This window comes from Callithrix jacchus, chromosome 22 (genome assembly GCF_049354715.1).
Source record: "Callithrix jacchus isolate 240 chromosome 22, calJac240_pri, whole genome shotgun sequence".
Classification (NCBI taxonomy): Eukaryota; Metazoa; Chordata; class Mammalia; order Primates; family Cebidae; genus Callithrix; species Callithrix jacchus.
This window is the reverse complement of record NC_133523.1, coordinates 43,316,312-43,322,398: the sequence shown is the minus strand read 5'-3', so window position 1 is coordinate 43,322,398 and position 6,087 is coordinate 43,316,312. Positions and strand designations below refer to the sequence as shown.

Here is a 6,087-nt window from a genome sequence, read left to right as displayed (position 1 = left end):
GGGCCACCTGCCGCCACCACACCTGGCTAATTTTTGTATTTTTAGCGGAGACGGGGTTGTGCCATGTTGGCCAGGCTGCTCTCAACTCCTGACCTCAAGTGATCCACCTGCCTCGGCCTCCCAAAGTGCTGGCATTTCAGGTGTGAGCCGCTGCGTCAGGTCCAACAGTCTTCCTAGCTGATACCCAGGTGGGATTCAAAGGACTGGGATGTGGTCAAGGGCCGGGAAGTGTCCCATAACTGTTGTCTGACCGAGCCACAGCTCATGCATCTGGTTGCAGGAAAAGATTTGCCAGGATGGCGGTTTCTGTCATTCTTGCACACTGGGGAGCCCCGAAACCTGGTGTTTGCTCCCCCAGGTACTTCAAGAACATTCTCAATGTCCCTAAGAATGCTTATGCCCCATTCCTGAGCCCCACGTCTTTGGCAGCTGCCCAAGGTGCTATAGACGTTTCAAGAGCCCTCGCCACCTGGGCCTGTCAATCTTCAGGCCCCTTGAGTCCGTGCCACAGCCCTGTGGGAGGGATGCCCATACCCACTTCACAGGCCATGGGGGCTGATGGCACAACTTGAGCAAAGTCACACATGCTCGAGGGAGTGACAGAAACCAGGTTCACCCAGGAGCCACCTGACTCTGAGACCCCCCCAAACTTGGTCCTGGACTTCCCCCATCCTTCATACCCTCCCTCCCCCAGAGGCCCCCCCGCCTGTCCACCTCTGCAGGCTCCCACCCCACCTGTCCATACCCAGAGTGCCATGTCATGCCTTTTCCTTCAATATCCCAAATCCTCGTCCTCTTTCCCAAACCCCACAACCACCCGAGTCCTTCCAGCGTTCTCTCAGCCTTCTGTGAACCCCAATCTTGTTCACGTCGCACAGATCACCTTCGCCCCCAATAACAACTTGAAGGGTTTCTAATCTTGCACCTGTGTTTTCCCAAAGGAACCTAAATCCCACTCTGTTCACAGACCCTTTACAGGGTGGGGAAGTCAAGGTCCTGCTCCCATGTTTTTTTTCTGAGTTGGAGTCTCGCTCTGTTGCCAGGCTGGAGCACAGTGGCGTGAGCTCAGCTCCTGCCTCAGCCTCTTGAGTAGCTGGGACTACAGCAGCGCCACCATGCCTGGCTCTTTTTTTCTGTATCTTTAGTAGAGACAGGGTTTCGCCATGTTGGCTAGGCTGGTCTTGAACTCCCGACCTCAAGTGATCCACCTGCCTTGGTCTCCCAAAAGCACTTGGCCTCCCAAAGTGCTGGGATTACAGGCGTGAGTCACAAAGCTTCTAAGGGACTTGGAGAGGAAGCAGCAGAACCACAGCTTCAGTCATAACAGAAGAAAGAGATGGGAAGTAAGACAAACCTTGTCTTTGTTGAGCAGAGTTTGGTCTAAAGTTCAGAGCAAGACCTGGGCGTGGTGGTGCTGATGGCAGGCGGGCTCACCAAGGCTCCAGCTTTGAGAGGTTCACACACAGGGCTTCCAGAAAATTGCAGTTACTCATAAAGATGTAAAAACGAGCGGGGGCCCGGGCGCGGTCTCTACTAAAAACACAAAAATGAGCCAGGTGTGAGGACGCACCCCGTAATCCCAGCTACTCGGGAGGCTGAGGTGGGAGAATTGGTTGAATCTAGGAGGAGGCGGCTGCAGTGAGCAATGAGCAGAGATAGCACCACTGCCTTCCAGCCTGTACAACAGAGAGAGACCTCGTCTCAAAGAGATTAAAAAATAAAAACAGGAAGATTTATTCTGCCAGCCCACACGTGAAACTGTAGGAACCAGAAACAAAGCCTTGGTTGCCAGGGTAGGGGAAGGAATTGACCCCGAAGTGGGGAGTGTCGAGGGAGACTCGGGGGAGGGTAGAAGGAACAGTTCAGAGTCTGACTGCGGTGGTCACATGCCCCTGGTTTGTCAGAATTAGTAGAACTATTCACTAAAAGGAGTGGATTTTACTGTGTGAAGTTTTTAAATGTAAAAAAGGAGCTGGGAGAAGGAGATTTCATGTGAAAAAGTAGATTTCCGTTTCTCTCTTTTTTTTTTTTTTTTTTTTGAGACGAAGTTTCACTTTTGTTGCCCAGGCTGGAGTGCAATGGCACAATGTCGGCTCACCGCAACCTCCGCCTCCTGGGTTCAAGCAATTCTCCTGCCTCAGCCTCTTGCCAAGTAGCTGGGACTACAGGCATGCACCACCATGCCTGGCTAATTTTTGTATTTTTAGTAGAGATGGGGTTTTGCCATGTTGGTCAGGCTGGTCTTGAACTCCTGACCGCAGGTGATCTGCCTGCCGCCTTGGCCTCCCAAAATGCCGGGATTATGGGCATGAGCCACCATGCCTGGCCCTTCAGTTTCTTTTCTTTTTTCTTTTTTTTTTTTTTTTTTGAGATGGAGTTTCACTCTTGTTACCCAGACGGAGTGCAATGGCATGATCGCGGCTCACCACAACCTCTGCCTCCGGGGTTCAAGCAATTCTCCTGCCTCAACCTCCCGAGTAGCTAGGACTACAGGTGCACACCACCATGCCCAGCTAATTTTTGTATTTTTAGTGGAGATGGGTTTCACCTTGTTGACCAGGACGGTCTCGATCTTTTGACCTCGTGATCCACCCGCCTCAGCCTCCCAAAGTGCTGGGATTATAGGCATGAGCCACCGCGCCCGGCCCCAGTTTCTTTTTTTGAGATGGAGTCTCGCTCTGTTGCCCAGGCTGGAGTGCAGTGGCACAATCTCCCAGCTCACTGCAACCTCTACCTCCCCGGTTCAAGCGATTCTTCTGACTCAGCCTCCCAAGTGGCTGGGATTACAGGCACTCACCACCACACCTGGCTTTATTTTGTTTTGTTTTTTTTGAGATGGAGTCTCTGTTGCCAGGCTGGAGTGCAGTGGCAAAATCTCGGCTCACTGCAACCTCTGCCTCCCAGATTTAAGAGATTCTCCTGCCCCAGCCTCCCGAGTAGCTGGGATTACAGACATGTGCCACCACGCCTGGCCAAGGGTTAATTTTATGGCCTGTGAATTGTATCTCAGCTTTTAAAATATCAGAAGATCTGACATCAGTTAGAAGCTCCACCTGGCTGCCTGGCTCCCAGCGTGTTGTCAACAGCATGGGGATTTGATCTGCTGATCTGGAAGTGGGCAGGTCACCAACGGAAGAACTAAAAGCAAAGCCAGTTCAAAAGTTTCTTCTGACAAGCGTTGGTCAGGATGTTGAGAAACGGGAACTTGTCTACCAAGCTGGGGGGCAGGTCACCTGGGGAAATGAATTGGTAATATCTATCAACACTAACAAATGTGCCTAACGGGTGCTCTCTGACCTCACTCCTATGTACATACCCCGAAGACATGCAAAGATGCTCAGCAAAACGCCAGCTAGGATGGCCGGGCACAGTGGCTCATGCCCAAATTTTCATAAAAGGGTAGGATGATCGCTTGATTCCAGGAGTTTGAGATCAGTCTGGACAACATGGTGAAACCCCATCTCTATTAAAAATACAAAAAGTAGGCCGGGCGCGGTGGCTCCCACCTGTAATCCCAGCACTTTGGGAGGCCGAGGCGGGTGCATCACGAGGTCAAGAGATCGAGACCATCCTGGCCAACAAGGTGAAACCCCGTCTCTACTGAAAATACAAAAATTAGCTGGGCATGGTGGCGCGCGCCTGTAGTCCCAGCTACTCGGGAGGCTGAGGCAGGAGAATTGCTTGAACCCAGGAGGCGGAGGTTGCGGTGAGCCGAGATCGCGCCATTGCACTCCAGCCTGGGTAACAAGAGCGAAACTCCGTCTCAAAAAAATATAAATAAATAAATAAATAAATAAAAAGAATACTGTTGAGAGAAACAAGAAACATAAAAACATTGTCACCTGCTCTTATTCCCATTAAAAAGAAGAAAAACAGCTGGGCGCAGTGGCTCACGCCTGTAATCCCAGCACTCTGGGAGGCCAAGGTGGGCGGATCACCTGAGATCAGGAGTTTGAGACCAGCCTGGCCAACATGGCGAAACCCGTCTCTAGTGCAAATACAAAAATTAGCTGGGCATGGTGGCGCGTGCCTGTAATCCCAGCTACTCAGGAGGCTGAGGTGGGAGAATCGCTTGAACTCAGGAAGCAGAGGTTGCAGTGAGCCGAGATCGCGCCACTGCACTCCAGCCTGGGCAACAGAGTGAGACTCTGTCTAAAAAAAAAGAAGAAAGAAAAATAATTTGTACATATTTGCTTAAATCTGTAGATTCTCCCTGGCAGGAAACACTGGCTGTCTGTGAAGAGGCGAACTTGGTGGAAGGCGTTTTTAGCTTATAGCATCCTGTATATTTAGGGTTTTCTATCCTTTGAGTGTGTGGCCAATATTTCTAAATAAAATGTGCAAGAATATTTTAAAAGCAAAAAAATTCTGGAGATAGGCACTGTGACAAGGTTCTGGGCAGTTTTTCACCATAAAGCTGTTCTGTGCAAGTAATTTGTGGCTATGTGTGGGTATTGTTTGTGGCTATGTGTGGGTATTGTTTTCGATGAACAATGTTTTCCAACGTGCAGCCCTCAGAGATTTGCCAGTATGCCCTTCCTCCCACACAAACCAGTTTTCCACGTCCAACCACTAGGGGGCAGAATGTCATCATACTAAAAAGCTTGTAGCCAAGCGCACTTGGATTCAAATTCCAGCCCTTTCACACAGATAACAGTTATAAACTCTGGAAAAAATAGAAAACAGCTGGGCGCGGTGGCTCATGCCTGTAATCCCAGCACTCTGGGAGGCCGAGGCGGGCAGATCACCTGTGGTCAGGAGTTCAAGACCAGCCTGACCAAAATGGAGAAACCCTGTCTCTATAAAAAAACAAAGAAACAACCCAGCAGAGGAAAATCCAGTCTTCCTAGCTTGAGGAATTACAGCAAAAGATAGGTGATACATCCTGGAAAAGAGAAGATGGAGAGGGGGTACCCCGAACGGTTTATATAAACTCTGCTCAACTGTCTAGCTGACTCTGAACCACATCTGACTGCATGGTACACACCAAAAAAGCCCAGCTGAACCCCCCACACCCCCCCCAAAAAAGAGAAGTGAACTGAGATTTGAGCGACAAGTCTCACAGGGGAGACAGAGTTCAGGTAGAGTGCAGCCAAGTCAAAGGATTGCTTAGGGACAGAACCGCTGCGCCGCCGCCGTCTCTAGATCACCCGGGTCCCACCGCCCACCACGCCTCGGGGAAGCCGCAGTGCAGCCGCCCGCGCACCCACCGCCCTCGGCAGCAGCCCCGGCTCCCGCCCCTTCGGGCCTGCCGGGCCTCATGGCTCAGATGGCATCCACGGCCGCAGGGTTAGCCGTGGGCTGGGCTGTGGGACACGTCATGGGCAGCGCCCTGACCGGAGCCTTCAGCGGGGGGGAGCTCGGAGCTGGCCCAGCCTGCCGACCAGCAGGCTCCCACCCATGCTGCCTCCCAGCCCCTGCAGATGGGGCCCTGCGCCTATGAGATCAGGCAGTTCCTGGACTGTTCCACCACTCAGAGTGACCTGTCCCTGTGTGAGGGATTCAGCGAGGTCCTGAAGCAGTTCAAGTACAACCAAGGTCTGAGCTCCCTGCCCTAAGATGTCGCTGCACTCAGGGGCCAGCCCTGCATGACCTCGGCCCCTCGTCAACAGCTAGACCACAACACTAGATTGTATGCAGATAGCTGGGCTTGCAAGTGAGGAGGAGGTTTCTCACTCCACAGTTAACACAAGACACAAATGTGCGTGCAATTAGAAGAATTTATTTTAGACCACACACACACATACATACACACACACATACACATACACATACATATGCACACATACACACACATACACACATACACATACACACACATACACACACATACACACATACACATACACATACACACATACACATACACATACACACATACACATACACACACATACACACATACACACATACACATACACACATACACACACATACACACACATACACATACACGCATACACATACACATACACACATACACACATACACATACACATACACACATACATACACATACACACACTCATACACATACACATACACACATACACATACACACATACACATACACATACACACATACAC

At 50.9% G+C, this 6,087-nt stretch overlaps 1 pseudogene; it reads left to right on the top strand.

Annotated features, from left to right (window-relative positions):
- The first annotated feature begins 5,245 nt into the window (after positions 1-5,245).
- LOC100413052 (coiled-coil-helix-coiled-coil-helix domain-containing protein 10, mitochondrial-like) lies at positions 5,246-5,651 on the top strand (annotated as a pseudogene).
- The last annotated feature ends 436 nt before the right edge of the window (positions 5,652-6,087 follow it).